The 19,035-nt window shown below is 46.3% G+C and overlaps 1 protein-coding gene across 5 annotated transcripts in view; it reads right to left on the minus strand.

Moving 5' to 3' along the window:
- The window catches only part of LOC124722134 (inositol hexakisphosphate and diphosphoinositol-pentakisphosphate kinase), a 577,166-nt gene that overhangs the window by 348,842 nt on the left and 209,289 nt on the right, over window positions 1-19,035 (minus strand). The window lies entirely within an intron of this gene.

Genomic DNA, 19,035 nt, shown 5'->3' on the forward strand with positions numbered 1-19,035 from the left:
GCAGCACTTTACCGTGCCTCACACCTACCCTGCTATACCTCCTCCTCCCCATCCCACACTTGTCCTTAGCCCCTCCCCCACCCCCACCCAGTTGCCTCACCAATCACGCTCTGCTGCTCATAGTCTGGCTTCAGCTTCCAGAGAATGTGGTCCTGTGTGTGCGAGTAGCATCTGTGTGTGTGTGTGTGTGTGTGTGTGTGTGTGTGTGTGTGTGTGTGTGTGTGTGTGTATTTTTTTGACAAAGGCCTTGTTGGCCGAAAGCTCATTATGTGACAGTTTTCTTGTTGTGCCTATCTGTGACTTAGCATCTCCCCTAAATAGTGAGTAGCAACTATCCTTTTCATAATATAATTATGAAATTACTTTCACTTAAAGTAAATGAAGTAAAAACGTATCTCTGCAGGAGAAACTGCACTGAAAAATGAATAACGCTTACAGCTAAAACATAGTCTCTCTCTCTCTCTCTCTCTCTCTCTCTCTCTCTCTCTCTCTCTCACACACACACACACACACACACACACACACACACACACACACAAATACATTGGTGCTGTGCATCACTTGAATTTGCAGTAAAGACTGATAGCTTGACAATATGGTCTCATTTCAAACACCAACACTACTCTGTGATAAACACATTCATAGATGATCTGTGTTATACTATCTTTGTTTTTAAAATCTTGAATCAGTTACACAGTAGTAGAACAATTATTTTATACTCCATAGTTCTTAGATCTTTTAAGCGAGCTATCAATGATTTTCTGCTTAATTCTTCAGCAGTATCAATACTGGTTCAGAATATCAGTGCCAGCCCTTACTTCAAACAATGCCTCTGCAATGGCAGTATTAGATACAAGAGTAACTTCACACAGCGAATTCTAATGTTTCATGAAAATATAAATTTCTGTTCAGAATTTTATAGTGTCTCCATTAACACAACCAATTTCCCCCTCATTCTGTCTGGTAAGTCTCCCCTGACCTTGGCTTTCAGGTGACTTCTTCGAACACTGCCCCTTTTCCCAAAGCTCTCCACTCCTTTTCCCTCGCCCCTCTTCCTTATCCTTCAACCCTTCTGCCAGGAGGAGGAGTCACTGGCTCTGAAAGCTTGCATATCAAAGACTTTTTTTTTTTTTTTCTGACACATTGTCTTACAGCAAAATGCACAATGTGCACGACACAGATTGGTTTACATAAATTGAGATATATCACAGACCTAGCAAAAACTTGACAAACTACTAGGTCAGCAGTCCCAGTCAGACAGACAGGTCTATACGACTGTACATTGGAGATGGCCCACCATGCAAAACCCATGGGAAGAAACCCCTAGGTCTACAAATGTCAGTGAAGCTGAGGTAAGGGACAAAAAGAGAAGAAAGAGGAAGAAAGGCAAGCAAGGTGCCCCATCTAGGGAGCAGCTGGAAGCCCCAGAAAGCAGAGTGCAATGAGGGGACATACAACCCCCAGCCCCCAACACTTACCAGAGGTACTTTACTCTGAGACTGCCCTGCAAAGACTAGCAACATGGACAGGGCTAAAGAAGCACAGAGAGACAAAAGATGAACAGATTGAACAGATCACATGGGGGGAGGGGAGAAGGGGGGGGGGGGAGAAGAGTAGAAGAGCAGATAGGGTGAGGACAGGGCTGGACCATAAACTCCAGCCTGGTCTGGGCAGAGGAGGCAACAGAGTATTCTGCCAAACCCTCAATGGGCTGATAATCTAAGGGGGTCCTCCCTAAAAAGAGAGTGGTAAAGGCCAGCTTCACGAATAAAATGTAAAAATCAGCCAGCCCTGGGGGCATCATCTCCCAACAGCAGGTGCAGTGAGTAGAGAGACTAAGAGTCTGCCGCAGGGTCGCTAGGTTGGGACACTTCAGTAAAATGTGGACCACCATCAAATGGGAGCCAGAACAACAGTGAGGTGGGTCCTCACTATGGAGGAGATGACCATGAGTCAGCCATGTATGGCCAATGTGGAGCCAGCAAAGGATGGTAGAGTCCTTGGAAGAGACCTGCATGGAGGACCTCCATAGGCTCGTAGTCTCCTTTATCACCTGTGGTTAGTTTGGTGACATCCGAGTGAGCCATTCCGTATTCCAGGTACCTAAAACTTGATGGCATAATACTGATCAGAAATTTGTTTCTGGATTACCGATCTGAAGAGTTGGTTTACTTGTTGCCAGTTTGACCAGGCTATCAGCAAGTTCATTGCCCAACATCTCGACATGGTCTGGGGCCGAGACGAACGTCACTGATTGTCCACACTGTTCAAGGGCATACAAGGAATCCTGGATAGCAATGACCATGGGAGGGTGATGGTAGCACTGGTTGAGAGCTTGCAAACTGCTCAAGGTGTCATTGCATAAGAGAAAAGAGGCACCAGTTCAGGGACAGACATCCTCAAGAGCACGAGAGAGAGAGCTACGAACTCTGCAGTGGAAAACCTAAAGCCATCTGTCAAGGAGAGCAGTTCAGTATGCCTTCCATGAGTGTAAGAAATGACCAGCAACCATCAAGCCATTAGTGTACACTATTTCTGAACCCTAGAATCCCGCATGGGAAAAAAAAACTGGTGGTTGTGGGCCTTGGGATGAACAGAATCTTTCAGATCTTGTGATATGACAGATGAAGCTGTGTCCAAGGGATGCACCATGGAGATGTACAGGAGTGGGCCCACCAGAAAGGTGGAAGAGGAAACAACAGAAGTTCAGAGGGCATAGACTGGATGTGGATTGCAATTGTTATCCCTGATGAGGGCCGCCATTGAAGGAGATGGATTACCGTGTTTGGAAAGAGGAGACATCAGTTTGGATGCTTACGGGTGCTGCGAACATGGGTAACAAAATTGACAAGCTGTTACTGGCACCTGATCCCCAATGGAGGGACCCCAGACTCCATGAGTAAGCTGTCCACAGGGCTAGTTCGAAAGGCTCCTGCTGCAAGTCAAACCCAGCAATGGTGTACTGGATCAAACATCCACAATGCTGAGGGCAATGCCAAATCATAAGCCAGACTCTTATAATCGAGGTGAGATTATATCAGGGCTTTGTAAAGGTGCAGAAGGGTAGTGCGATCTCCACCCCAGCTAGTTTTGCTCAGGCAGAGAGGTGTATTAAGGTGCAGCCAGCACTTTTGCTTAAGCTGGCAAAGATTGGGAATCCACATCTACTAAGAATTGAAAACCAGTACTAAAGCGCAATAAGTGTCCACCACGCTGAGTAGTTGGTCATCAATGTAAGGTTCTGGTTGTGGGCGAGTGATACAACATTGACAGAAGTGTATGACATGAGTCTTGGTTGTGGAATATCAAAAGCCATTTGTGAGGGTCCATGCCTGTGCCTTTGGTATGGCACCTTGCACTCTATGTTCAGCGGAACCTACACTTGAGGAGGAATAGTAGAAGCAAAAGTTGTCAGCATGCAAGGGAGGTGATACTGAGGACCCCACAGCTGCTGCTAGACCATTGATGGCTACTTGAAAGAGTGGGACACTCAGTACACAGTCCTGAGGGACCCCATTGTCTTGGATATGGGGGGAGAACTCTGGTCAGCACCAACTCAAACCCGGAATGTAGGGTGTAACAGGAAGTTCTGCATGAAAATAGAGAGCGCACCCCAGAGACCCCCACTCGTGTAAGGTAGCAATGATGCGGTGTCACCATGTGGCATCATAAGTCTTTTCAAGGTCAAAGAAGGCGGCTGTAAGGTGTTGACCTCAAGAAAAAGTTGTTCGCACTGCAGACTAAAGGCAAACCAGATTATCAGTAAGGGAACGGCCTTGGCGAAAGTCACCCAGGGATGGAGCCAGAGGGCCCTGAGACTCAAGGAACCAATACACCTGCACGCTTATGGTGTGTTCAAGCAATTTACAGAGAATGTTGGTGAGACTTATTGGTCGGTAACTGTCCATCTTTCTCACCATGGCGATGGGAACTCGCTCTTGCTCTAGAGGCAATTAAAGATGGCAAAGGTATGACACTGACAATCCACGACAGGTGTTTGATCATTTGGTTGTGGACATGGTCCAGCCCTGGGGCAGGGTCAGTGAAGTAGGCTCAGACACTGACAAATTCCCACTTATTGAATGTAGCATTATATGGCTCCAGGTGGTGCGTAGAGAAAGTTAATAGCTTTTGCTCCAATCACTGTTTTAGGATGTGAAAGGCTGGTTGATAATTCTCGGATGCTGACATTTGAGGATTGTGCAAAGCAAAATGTTTGATGGCGGCGTCTGGGTCAGTGTAGACAACGCCATTCAAGGTAATACCAGGTACACCTGCAGGTGCCTGGTAGCCACACAAACATCTGATCTTAGTCCAAACATGTGAAGGAGAGGTACATGGTCTGCTGGTTGAAATGTACTGTTTGCAGCATTCTTACTTCCATCTTTTTATTAGGTGGCGAACCTGGTCACAGTTCCACTCAAAAGGCAATGAGGTGCTCCACTTATGGGTACCACTTATAGAGCTGGAGTGCCCACCTATGAGCTTGAATGGCCTCTGCAATTTCTAAGGACCACCGAGGTACTGTTTTAAAAGGGGGCAGGCTTGAGGAAAATGGGATCACTAAATCAGCTGCCAAAAAAATGGCTATAGCTGAATGCTGGACTGTGTCATTGATATGTCCATGTGGTAGTGAACCAAGGTCGACAGCAGAGGTAAAAGATGTTGAGAGCCCATCTGGGGAGGCATCGAGGGGAGTGACGCTGAGGGAGAAACAGGAAGATTGGGAAGTAGTCACTACCACACAGGTCAATGTGGACTCTCCAGTGGGTGGATGGGAAAAGACAAGGGCTGCAGATGGAAAGGTCAATGGCCAAGAAGGTTCCTTGCACCACAATGAAATGTGTGAGGGTGCCAGTATTCAAGAGGTGAAGGTCAAGTTGTGCCAGTAAATTTCTGAGGTCTTTACCATGGCCAGTGACCATGGTCCCACCCCACAAAGAGTTCTGGGCGTTGAAATCACCCAAGATTAGGAAAGATATGTGGAGCTGAGAAACCAGTGCAAACTGTATGTTCTGAGACATTCCTCCATTGAGAGAGGGGTAAACATTGCAGATGGTAATACCCCAAAATGCCCTTACTTGAATAGCAACAGACCGCAAAGGGGTATTAAGAGTCACAAGTTCACAATATACAGTGTCTACAACATATGTGCAAGCATCACCTGATACCCTGTCACAGGCAGCACATTTCTTATAGTACCCCTGATATCCACGAAGGGTTGGGGGTCTGCATTGCTGGAAAGCAAGTCTCCTGAAGGGCAATACAGAAGAAAGGTGATGTGCTTAAAAGATGTCGTAGCTCAGCGAGGTTGTGGAAAAATTCACTACATTTCCACTGGAGAATAATGTTGCCGATGTACAGTGAGGCCATGAAGGGACCAAGGGGGTAGGTTATGCTTTAGGGTCACCTTCAGCCACTGGTTGAGCTGTTCTGGAATCAATATTCCTATGTTCCTGGTTCTGTTGTGTGTTGCGAACCGGCCTCAGGGGCTGTTGGGCTCTCTGCCTCAACCACAGGAGTGGAACAAGCAGGATCTGGTAGTGTGGGGGCACCAGAATGTACTTGTTCTTGAAGGACTTTTTCTTGTCTTTCATCTCCTTAGAGAGGTTTTGATGGTTGTGAGGGTTTCTCTGAATCAGTTTCAGGTAAAGAGGATGATCATGAAGTCCTGCAACCAGTAGCCTGTGGCTTCTTCAGCCACCGGCTGATGCTCAGTTGTAGACGAGCAGGAACCTTCAAAGAAATTGTCTTGAGACACCCATTCCTGGCGAGAGAAGCCGGAGGAAGGTTATTTGTCTCTGGCTAGGAGATGGGGACCAGTGTCCCAGGTGGGTAGGAGGCCACTAATCCCAAATTAGGCTGCGTGAAGCAGCAAGAGTGGAGCCCCCAACCATCAAGAGGGCAGGAATGGTTGAGCAGTCTGGAGAGCACATTGTACAAGGTGTAACAGGTGGGAGTACCATTGCCAAAGGGGGCAACGTCATCATAGCTGTAGCATATGACATTATTTGACATGCCGCATGCAAGTGCTTGTATTTCTTCTTGACCTCTTGGTAACTGAATTTGTCCAGAGTTTTGTATTCTTGTAGTTTCTTTTCTCTCTGGAAAACTGGGCAATCTGGTGAGCAGGGAGAATTGTGATTTCCACACGTAACAGGAGATGCACAGGGAGCATTTACACATAACACTCAATCCACAATCTCTACATATGGGGTAAACATTACAATGTGAAGACATGCGCTCAAATTTCAAGCACTTGAAGCACGACATGGGAGACGGGGAGGGTGGGGGGTCATACAGCCTGACATCGCATTGGTATACCATCACCTTGACTTTTTCAGGCAACAGGTAATGAATCACTCTCAGATTCCAGAATGAAGGCACTGGTAGCAACCCTACTGTAATTTGGCCCCCTATGTACACAATGGACAAAGTGTACACCCCATCACATAAGGTTTGCAGGTAGCCCATCATCAGATTGTAAGAGCAGGTCTCTGTGGAAAATGATACTCTGAACTAAATTTAGACTGTTATGTGAAGTGACAGTCATAAGGTGTCACCCACCTTGTTACAAGCGAGCATTGCCAGTGACTGGGCAGGAGATGCCATTTTCATGAGAATTGGTCCACTTTTCATTTAGAGATGGCCACCACTTCCCCAAACTTGTCTCCTATGTTCACCACAAAGAACAAGGGCTTTGTGGCCAAGAAGGAATCATCATCATCATCAGTCCTAGTACAAACTAAGTATTGTGGGGAGTATTGCTTTGCTTGCCATTTAGCCATATGTTCCTCCCACGACATACCCAGGGAAGGTTTAGGGTCATATCTCTCTGCACTGAAGGAGGACTGCCCTTTCACAGAGACTGCTGGGGCCATATGGCCACCAGCAAGAGATAATGTCATCCGCTTCATTTGCAGCTGAATCATCAAGGTTCTATCCACTGCCAACGGGGGCTTTCCCCATGGGTGCCACCCATCCTCAGCTATGGCTACCTGGCCAGTAAGCTGTCACTTTGAGTCCCTGTGCCTAGTTACAATGAGCATATACTCCTTGGCAAGCATGGGGAGTTTTCAGCTCAGGCACCAACAGTGCGATCCGTGCATGGTTAGGGGGGCTAGCACCATGCAGGTAATTGATGTATTACGATATTTATGGGAAGGGTGCACACACGGAAAGGTACAAAAGGGGGGAGCACACACCACATTGGGTGATCTTCCCTAGATGATCTGCACTTCTGGAGAATTTTGAAAACTGGTGGCAGGCCAAACTCAACAATGGGAACCATATGATTATTTGATGAAAATTTGTGGAATATGCCAGAAGTGGAGGCCCAATCATAAGCCAGGACGAAGCAGGGTTGCCACCAAGAAAACCATCTGATGAAGAGGCAGAAGGAGCAAGGGATAGTTGAAGTATAAGCAAGCAGCACTGAAATGGAGTAATGCTGCAAAGGCTATGGCCCCATGGTAGTCAAGCACATACTCAAAAAAGAGTTGCGAGACCCCTGGGGGGTCCAAAGGAAATGACTGCGATTCCTCCTGCAAGGCTACTCGGAATGTGACAAAAGCCTGTGAGCAACATCCCGCCTCCCTATGTTACCACAGGGGTGCTCTATATTGTTCACGCAGTGAACTGTTTACTGTTATATTTATTCACCAATGGAACAGATTGTGAACAGTCAAAAATTATCATTTGTACAAAGAATTCTTTACTTACCACAGCAGCACAAAGATGCAGGTAAGCATCAAGGATGTCACCTACACAGACCCAGACTATCACAGCTCCACAATGCGCATCTGTCTAAAGACGTGCCACCTCACATAACACACTGCTTTACCCGAAGGCATCTCTTCCTTGTATGTTTCATAGATGATAAGTAACTTCTGCCTTCTCACAAAATTCACATCAGTCTGCAATCACTCCGCTAGTTAAAGAACAACTTATCGGTGAAGGGAACAGACCTCCATCAATGTGCACTTCATTGCACAGGCAGCCATGTACACTATTAACACATCCTTCTGGCTTGCTACCTTACATGCCTCACACCTTTGTAGAGGCTCTTGTGCATGGTACAAATTGATACCAATCTTATGACAGTGTTCAGATGCGGTGATTATCATATTCCTTTTAGGATATAAATAAACACCCAGATAAATAATTTGTTTTGGAGTGCACAAGCTTTTATCCACTCAGCTGTGTTTGTTGTTTACTTTATTTGAACATTTCCCATTTGTCTAGCCGTTAGATATTGATTGAATCGCATCTGAATGAGCATGTTACACCTGCCCTCTTCTCTCACTTGCATAGCATTTCTTGTTGTCCTCCTCTCAAATATACAGTTGTTTAGTGTACACACATGATACAAAGTACTGTAATGGCACTTATTTGTAATTGGTGTTCTTGAAAGTACTGCTGTGGTAACACACAAAACTTTCTGTTAATCCTTTTATGATCTCCTTAGTTTACAAAAATCAATGAGAAGGGAATAAAAGAGTAAGCCTTATGAAAAAAATAGCTTTACTGTGAAATTAAACAAAACAATAACCAAAATAAAGGCAGTCTGTTCAGAAATGCCTATCTTTTCAAACCTCTGAAATACAAATTTCCAGAGTCACATTTATGTGTTGCTTGACTCCAAGCATTAAAACAGGCCCACATCCTCATCAGCAGGCTGTCCAAAATGTGTTTGAGATGTAGCTACTCGAGTCAGTCCAACTTTTCAACAATGATCCTCTTGCGATCATCCTGTGTTTTAAAACTGTCCCCGAGATGATGCACCCCATGTTTCCAATGGTCCCAAGGATACTCAAATGGGTTTATGTCAGCAGATACCACAGCTCATTCTATTTGGTTGATTTCCACCTCACCGAGGAAGGAACTGATGACCTGGGTGTAGAGTTGTCAAGCATCATCATATACTGAGACAAACCTAGTGCCGAAATGTTGGTTATAGAGATGGATAATAGTTTGGAGGATTCTGGCCCAATAGAGCACAGCCTTCACATTACCCTCAGCAGTGATGAGACACACGTAACACATGCACACAGTCCGAGCCCAAAATGTGATTGATCCGCCTCCATGCCAAACCTGTGGTAGTGCATTCGATTTGTACACAGTGCAGGTTTCAGGCTCACCCGTGTCTCATGTGCTGGCCCATACATGCCCACCTGGACACAGAGCCACACTGTCGCACTGCAGCACACTGCAATGTGCCCTCTACTCACGCTATTCAGTGCTTCAGCCTGCTACGAAACGTCTTTCGTCGATCTGCAACATCCTAAAACTCCCAACTAAACATATGACTTTGACACTGTGCTATGTGATATTTTGTGTCTAAACATTGTTACATTGTGATGTTCAGGGACTCCATCCAACAAGAATTCAATGCCTTTAATTCCATCACCATATGCTCAATTTGCACTACTCTGAAATTAAGAACCTATCCACAGCAAAGGTGTTCTGTAATCTTCTAATTGTAAAAGAAATACCTCTAGGAATACTGTAAAATGTTGAATTCAATGACTATAGTAACTGGCACTACAGTGAAGCATGAAAAGTGACACATTTATTGAAATCACTTGAAACCCGACACTGTAAAGATGATCAAAATAACAATAAATGGGAATAAATGCAAGGCTTTATGGGCCATAACATGGCAGAGGTGACAGGCTAATCCAGCAAGTAATCACAGTACACAAGCTGGCATGAAAGTGATGGGTCAGGCCGGTGAGATGCACTGACCTGGTCGGTGTGGTTCAGCCCTGTAAACTCAAATGCACAGCCCCACCAGCCACACAGGGCAGCCTGCAAGGCACGGGCTGGGCATGCTGAAACCTGCACTTTGAGCAAATCTGACTGTACGCCCGAGAGCTGTATTGTCACATGGTTGACTCCAGTCTTCTACAATGATCATCGGCATCAGACAAATCTTGAACTTGTTGGTGAGGAAAACTCTGTGCTACATAACCAGTTTCAATTCCTGCTGTTCTCTTGGTCAAATGCTTCACATACCACAGTGGTGGGGAGTTTAAACTGTAATTTGTAATGGATGCTCAATAGTGAAACTGATCGTATGAAAATGGTCGAGTAGTGTCCAAGTCGACAACCCCAAACTTCTGCTTCCAAAGAAGCTGTGTGCAGTTCTGTTGCACTTTCCTCGAGATACCTAAAAGCCACAATTTGGAAATCACTGTGATCAGCTAGTGTTGCTGACCACAAGCAACCTTTACTAGTCAGACCTTCCATGTTTTGTGGTTGAATTCTCTTTGTGGTTGGAAACACCTAACTACACTGGTTTACTTTAACTGCACTATGGGAGTCATAAGGGTGGTATAAAACATTTTCGAGCAGTCTATGATCACTCATATGGTTCAGAGGAAATTACAGACATTCAGTTACACACTATAGTGAATTACTATGACCACAAGAAGAGTCATACAAGATCGTTACGTTTACTTTTTCTAATAAGTGATAAACATGAGAGAGAACAAAATTTTGCTAACTATTTTACACCTTTGAATCTTATAACTCATTTTTTTTAACTCTAAAATTTACAATTATTTTCAGTGGGATAAAAATGGTGAGGCAGCTGCCAATAGGAACTGGAGGTTAATAAGCAACCAATTATTACTACAATCAATCATTTTTCAGCATGTCAACAACCAATATCCCAAAGAGGGAATATTGGTCGCTACTACTCTTCTGCAGTAAACTACACTCTATATTGTGCAGCTAAGTGGCAGCAAAGGCCCCTGAAAGAGAAAAGGATCCCACACTTAGTCCCACCATTATATGATTGTCCTTTATACACAAAAGAGCCAAACAAACCGGTTCACCTGCTAATATTGTGTAGGGCTCCCACAAGCATGCAGAAGTGTCGCAACACGACGTGGCATGGACTCGACTAATGTCTCAAGTAGTGCTGGAGGGAACTGACACCCTGAATCCTGCACAGTTGTCCATAAATCCATAAGAGTACAAGGGGTGGAGATCTCTTCTGAACAGCACACTGCAAGGCATTCCAAATATGCTCAATAATGTTCATACCTGGGGAGTTTGGTGGCCAGCGGAATTGTGTTCCTGGGGCCACTCCGTAGCAATTCTGGACATATGATGGGATGTCACATTATCCAGCTGGAATTGCCCAACTCTGTCGGAATGCACAATGGATGCAGGTGATCAGACAGGACGCTTACATACGTGGCACATTCAGAATTGTATCTAAATGTATCAGGGGTCCCATATCTCTCTACTTGTACATGTACTACACCATTACAGAGCCTTCACCAGCTTGAACAGTCCCCTGCTGACATGCACGGCCCATGGATTTATGAGGTTGTCTCCATACCTGTACACATCCACCTGCTCGATAAAATTTTAAACAAGACTCATCAGATCAGGCAACATGTTTCCAGTCATCAACAGTCCAATGCTGGTGTTGATGGGCCCAGGTGAGGCATAAAGCTTCGTCATGCAGTCATCAAGTTACATGTGTGGGCCTTCACCTTTGAAATCCCATATCAATGATGTTTCATTGAATGGTTCATTTGGTGACACTTGCTGATGACCCAGCACTGAAATCTGCAGTAATTTGCGAAAGGGTTGAACTTCTGTCACGCTGAGAGATTCTCTTCAGTTGTTGTTGATCCCATTCTTGCAGGATCTTTTTCTGGCCACAGCGATGCCAGAGATTTGATGTTTTGCTGGTTTTCTGATATTCACAGCACACTTGTAAAATGGTTGTACGGGAAAATCCCCACTTCATCGCTACCTCAGAGATGCTGTGTTCTATCGCTTGAGTGCTGACTATAAAACCATGTTCAAATTCATTTAAATCTTGATAACCTGACATTGTAGCAACAGTAACCAATCTAACAACTGCGGCAGACACTTGTCTTATATATGTGTTACCTACCGTAGTGCCATAATCTGCCTGTTTACATATCTCTGTATTTGAATACACATGCCTATACCAGTTTCTGTGGTGCTTCAGTGCATTATCTCCATAAGGAACTCTTGCCTCTTTGTATGAGTTTTCAATCTATTAAGCGTCTACTGCAATTTGGGAACCATGCTAATAGCATGGTTACTCCCTCATTTATTCATTCTTTCTGCAGTACTGGGCCTGCAATCCATGGTAGAGGACATTAAGGGATGCAAGAGTTACCACAGACAGATGTTGTACATGGTCTTTGAAACAATCATCACTGTCACTGTCTGTTCTGGTATGACTGCCTCAGACACCAATTTCCCCTTCTTCATCCTACTGGTAGCTGCAATCACATTTCACAGTGAAATATCCTTGTGCTTTCCACAGATGCCTATCTGGATAGTTATGAGCATGCATTTAGTGTGATTTATGTTTACAAGGGAACATTCCAGGGTGTAAATAAACTATTTTGATGAAAGTTTGTGAGTAAATAGAGGGGTCAATATAGGCTAATGCAATATTTATTGTTTTGGTTCTGTCCAATTTCACTTTTTAAGGGGTAAAACACACCCTAAAAAGTAATTTGGCATATAAAGTTTAGAGAGAATCTCTCCAATGGTTGGTTAATTGGCTGAGGAAGGGGACCAAACAGAAAGGTCATCAGTCCCATGAGTTAAGGTGTCAGAAACCAAGGAAGGAACAACACAAACACCACAATCCAGTCAAGGGGAAGGGAAAAAAGGCAAACAAAGATGTAAAAGGAACAACAAATGTTGGGGCACCAGCACCATTACCAACACCATCACTGACCTTTCCGATCCTCGCACCGTATCATGATCACGACAACTGGGACAACACCAGGGGAAGATGACACAAGAAAAGGAGAAACAGAATGGCACAAGATGACTAGATAAAATGTAGGGGAAAGGGAGGGGGTAAGTGGAACCTGGTCAGTGTGGAGGCAAGGCCAAGGCCTTCATAACCAAGGAACACCAATTCCAGAGTGAGATTCAGGACTTAAACCTGGGAGGATAAACCACGTTCGTGGAGGAAACTGAGAACAGACATAACCATCACGTAACACTTGGGACAAGGAAGGGGGGAGGGTGTGTTTAGTGTAAAGGGCCAAAGGGTGGGGCTGGTGAACCAAAGTATGGACCACCACGAGGGGGGCAGGGGTAGGGGACGGAGGGGGGGCACAACCACAAACGGTGCAGGGAGGGGACAACTCACTGTGGAGTAAAATACCATGGATCAATCTAGCCTGGTCGACATGAAGACAATCGGGAGAGGCAGAGAGAATTCTTCATGGCTGCACGAAGTTTATTAGATGGAGTGGTACTGATCCAACAGAAGACATTATGGCATATCATACATGATCATCAGATTTAGAACCATCAGTGTAAAAATAATGGTGTCCTGAAACTCCCATAAGAGTGTGCAGAACAAACAATGGATCATCATTTGAGCAATGGGGGTTCTCGGATCCTCGAAGAGATCCATCCAAATCCAGGGCTGAGGAACTAACCAAAGGGAGATGGTTGAGAGATATCATGGGGAAGTGGACAAGGAGGGGAGATGGATAACGCAGCACAGTGAAGAGAGGCATAGACCAACCAGTAAACCAACCTGTGTGCAGTCAGCAGGCAGATAACGTCCAGAAGCCCCAAAAATAGAACAGTAGGAGGGGTGAGCAGGGAAAGAGCTGACAGTGGTGGCATAGGTAACTAGGAGCTCGGACTGCTGAACCAAAACATAAGGGACACCAGCATCTGCCAGAAGACTATCGAGAGGTCTAGTGCCAAAGGCGCCACTAGCTAAACAGATACCACAATGGTAAACTGGGTCCAAGAGAAGAAGCATGGAAGGGGCAACTGAACCATAAACTTTACAACCATAGTCCAGATGAGTAAGAATTAGTGGATGATAAAGCTGGAGAAAGGCTGAGCAATCTGCACCCAAAGTGGTGTGAGCAAGGAAGTGAAGGGGATATTGAGTTTACAAAAACAGCCAACCTTCAGAAGGTGGATATGGTGTAACCAAGTAATTATTATTTTTTTTTGTGGTTTTAGGGCGCACAACAACAGTGGTCATTAGCGCCCAGACTATGTTATGAATGCACTGCGAGGCACAAGGTTAAAACAGCAACTAAAAAGGATAACACTATAAAAGGCACATTAACAGGCAAGGGATTAAAAGAAAACAGCATAATCAATTGTCCTTAGACAGGTTTGTCCAGTGGATAAAACGAAGAACGCGAGCAGCTGCTCCTGGGTCATCCGCTAAAATGTCATCCAGAGTACATGGCAGGCCAAGATCAATGCACAGTGTATTAAAATTCGGACAGGACATTAAAATGTGGCATACCCCATCAGCAATTGTCCACATGGGCAGAACAGTGCTGGCGCAGCCATCAGCAGATGGTGATGGCTGAGCCGGCAGTATCCAATACATAACCGGGCCAAAACTACCTCCTCCCACCGAGAAGGGCGTGAAGAGGTCGTCCAAGCCATGGGGAGAGGTTTCAAGGCCCGAAGCTTGTTTTCAGTAAGTGTAGACCAATCGGCATGCCACAGTGATAAAATGCGCTGACAAATGACCCTGCTAAAATCAGATGAAGGCACACAATAAGAAGCTGTCCGAGGCTGGAAGACCGCAGCCTTGGCTGCACCATATGCAGCTTCATTCCCAGGGATACCGACACGGCCAGGAACCCACATAAAGGTAACCAGAGAACCATCTTCCGCCAGCTGCTGAAGAGAGTGTTGCATCCGGTGCATGAAGGGGTGAACCGGATATGGATCACTGAGGCTCTGGAGGGTGCTCAGGGAATCAGAGCAGATGACATAAGCAGAATGTCGGTGGCGGCGGATGTAAAGAACAGCCTGATAGAGAGCAAATAGCTCAGCTGTGAAGACTGAACAATGACCATGGAGCCGGTATTTGAAACTGTGTACCCCGACAATAAAAGTACACCCAACACCATCATTGGTCTTAGAGCCATCTGTATAAATGAAGATTGTATTAGTGAACTTCGAACAAGTTCGACAACAATGAGCAGTATACCGAAGCTGGGGTAACCTCCTTTGGGAGTGAGCTGAGGTCAAGGTGAACGCGAACCTGAGCCTGGAGCCAAGGTGGCGTTTGGTTCTCGCCCACTCTAAAGGTTGCAGGGAATGAAAAATCAAGGTGTTGAAGGAGGCGACGAAAGCAAACTCCAGGGGGTAGCAGGGCAGATACAAACAACCCGTATTGACGGTCGAGACAGTCGTCAAAAAAGGAATGATAAGACGGGTGGTCGGGCATTGACAATAGCTGACAGGCATACCGACAAAGCAGTATATCGCGCCGGTAGGTTAGTGGCAATTCACCAGCTTCAGCACAAAGACTCTCGATGGGACTAGTATAGAATGCTCCGGTCGCAAGAGGTAACCCCCGATGTTGTATAGAGTTAAGGTGGCGTAAGATGGACAGCTGTGCAGAGGAGTATACAAAGTTCCCATAATCCAGCTTTGAGTGGACAATTGACCGATATAGGCGAAGTAGGATGGTTCGATCTGCTCCCCTCGACGTACCTCTGAGAACACGGAGGACATTTAGAGAACGGGTACAACGGGCAGCCAAATATGATACATGCGTAGACCAGCCAAGTTTCCTGTCAAATGTAAGACCTAAAAATTTTGCTGTCTCCATGAATGGGAGAGCAATGGGACTGAGATGTAAGGATGGTGTGAGAAACTCTTTGTAGCACCAGAAGTTAATACAGACCGTCTTCTCGGCAGAAAACCGGAAGCCATTGGCGACACTCCAGGAGTAAAGACGGTCAAGACAACAATGAAGACAGCACTCCAGGAAACATGTACGCTGCGCACTGCAATAGATGGTAAAATCGTCCACGAAAAGGGAGGCAATCCATTATTGGATTGATTGCTATGGCGAAGAGAGCGACGCTCAAGATGGAGCCCCATTCTCCTCGCGAAAGGCGTCGGACAGGACAGAACCCACACGTACCCTGAACTGTCGATCTATTAAAAATGCACGAATAAAAAGAGGGAGGCGACTGCGAAGGCCCACATGTATGCATGTTGCGGAGAATGCCTGCCCTCCAACAGGTGTCGTAAGCCTTCTCCAAATCAAAGAACACAGCCACGGTCTGGCGCTACCACAAGAAGTTATTAATAATGAAGGTTGACAAGGTAACCAGATGGTCAACAGCAGAGCGGTGCCTGCGAAATCCACATTGTGCATTGGTAAGTAGGCATCGAGATTCGAGCAGCCAAAGCCAACAAGAGTTAACCATTCGTTCCATCAGCTTACAGACACAGCTGGTAACGGAAATGGGTCGATAACTGGAAGGCAAATGCTTGTCCTTCCCCGGCTTAGGAATCAGGACAACAATAGATTCGCGCCAGCATGTGGGAACATAACCCTCAATCCAGATGCGATTATAAGTATGAAGAAGAAAACCTTTACCCGCAGGAGAAAGGTTCTTCAGCATTTGAATATGAATAGAATCAGGCCCCGGAGCGGAGGACCATGACCGGGCAAGTGCATTTTCGAGTTCCCGCATTGTAAATGGGGCATTATAACTTTCATGATTCGAGGAGCAGAAGTTAGGTGGTCTTGCTTCCTCTGCCTGTTTTCAGGGGAGGAAGGCAGGGTGGTAATGAGTGGAGCTCAAAACCTCTGCGAAAAATCGGCCGAAGGCATTGGAGAAATCCTCAGGGGCCACAAGGACGTAATTCGCGACCGTCAAGCCAGAAACTGGTGAGTGGACCTTAGTGCCAGAGAGCTGGTGCAGTCTACCCCAGACAACAGAAGAAGGAGTAAAACTGTTGAAGGAGCTTGTGAAAGCAGCCCAGCTGGCTTTCTTGCTTTCTTTAATAACACGGTGACACTGTACACGTAATTGTTTATAATTAATACAATTCGCCATCGTAGAGTGGCATTTAAAGGTGCGTAAAGCACGTCAACGAGCATGTTAAGCATCTCTACATGCTGCGGTCCACCATGGGACCAGTAAGCGATGTGGAGAAGAAGTAGTATGAGGGATGGAATATTCAGCAGCAGTGAGAATGACTTCCGTGAGTTGTGCGACCTGTCTATCGCAGCTTGCGAAGGTCTGATCCTGAAAAGTTGCACTGGAAGAGAAGAGCCCCAGTCTGCTTTGGAAATGTTCCAACTAGTTGAGCATGGAGATGGGGTATGATGCAGGAGATGGATAACACGATGGAAGTGGTCGCTCGAATACGTATCAGAAAGCGCATACCACTCAAACCGGCGTGCAAGTTGGGTAGTACATATAGAGAGGTCTAAATGGGAATAGGTGTGAGTTGTGTCCAAAAGAAAAGTAGGGGCGCCAGTATTGAGGCAGATAATATTGAGGTGGTTTGAAAGGTCTGCTAACAGGGAGCCTCTCGGGCAGGATGCTGGAGAGCCCCAAAGGGGATGGTAGGCATTGAAGTCGCCAGTCAACAAAAATGGTGCAGGTAGCTGAGCAATAATTTGCATCATGTCTGCCCTAGTAACGGCAGGTGACGATGGAGTGTAAACGGTACAAATGGAAAATGTAAAAGTGGGGAGAGTAATTCGGATGGCAACTGCCTGCAGTTCGGTGTGCAATGTGATGGGATCTTAGTAGATATCATCCTGGACCAGAAACATAACCCCTCCATGAGCCGGAATACCTGCCACAAGGGGTAGGTCAAAACGCACAGAGGCATAGTGTGCCAAGTCAATTCGATCGCATGGGTGTAGCTTCGTCTCCTTAAGAGCTACTACGAGCGGACAGTGCAAGCCTAGCAGCAACTTTAAGTTCTCTCGGTTGGAGCGAATGCCGCGAATATTCCAATGAAGAAGTGCCATTGTGAGAAGAAAAAGGAGAAGCAAGAAGGGGTCACCTCGAAGGCCGCTGAGGGCCTGGCTTCGAGCAAGCAGTGCCGCCGCTATCAATAGGCGGAGAGTCAGCGACCATTTCTTCAATAGGTTCGTCTGCCACCATGGTAAGATGGCCGGGAGGGGGAGCTTCCTACCCCATGGACAGCCGTCATGTCCTGCTCAGCGAGGAAAGACCGAATCTCCTCGTCAGTCAATCCGTCGAGTGATCTAGTATATACCACACCACGTGACGAATTCAAAGTGCGGTGAGCCTCCACCCAGACGGGGAATGTGTACAGGAGTGTGGCTCGAAGGAGTTTTTGTGCCTGAAAGACGCTCTCAGTTTCCAACAACAAGGTACCGTTATGCATCCTGGTACAAGACTTGACAGGCCCAGCTATGGCATCTACGCCCTTCTGAATAACGAAAGGGTTGACAGATGAAAAATCCTTTCCGTCCTCAGATCTAGAAACTACGAGGAACTTCGGGGCAGGCGGTAGTACTTTTGTCACTGATGGCTGGTCAAGTTTCCGTTTTTGGGCAGAAGTCGAGAGAGAAGAAGAGAAATCCACTGCAGAGGAATCCCCCATGATTGCCAGTGTCTCCGATGGCATGCTCCTTCCTTGTTGGGACCCTCTCAGAGGGTGCTCCCGCCTCAGGTGAATGTTTACACCTCAGGTCACATCTCCCGAGAAATGGACAGAGGGACCAATTGGCATGGTCGGAAGGTGTCAGCTCAGGCAATCACCCCTCCCTGGGCCTGGCCTTTACCAGGGGGTACGTGCGTGCCTTACTTGTCTACCCAGGGCAGGGAATTACACGTTACCCCGTCACCGGCTACACATGCGAACGCGTGGGTCGGCCTTCAGGCACGCACAGGGAGGAAAGAAGAATAGGAAAAAAAAGGGGAGAGAAGGAGACAAAGGACAGACTGTCTCAAACGCCGAGGCAGAGACCATAGGGTGGAGAAGAAGGCAAGGAGGAGAAGGCAAGGTAAGAAGTAAGGAATACAGTGAGAGAGGGAGAAGGAAGAAGAAAGGAAACAAACAAAGGAAGGAAGAAACCAGAATAAACGAAAAACCAAAATGACCACAAATGTAATTCGTTGAACTGTCCGTCTCCGGACGCGGGCGCATTCTACCCCCTTTAGGGGGAGGGACTCCTTTTAGTCGCCTCTTACGACAGGTGGGAATACCTCGGGCCTATTCTTACCCCGGACCCGC

The sequence above is a fragment of the Schistocerca piceifrons genome, chromosome X (assembly GCF_021461385.2).
Source record: "Schistocerca piceifrons isolate TAMUIC-IGC-003096 chromosome X, iqSchPice1.1, whole genome shotgun sequence".
NCBI classification, from domain to species: domain Eukaryota; kingdom Metazoa; phylum Arthropoda; class Insecta; order Orthoptera; family Acrididae; genus Schistocerca; species Schistocerca piceifrons.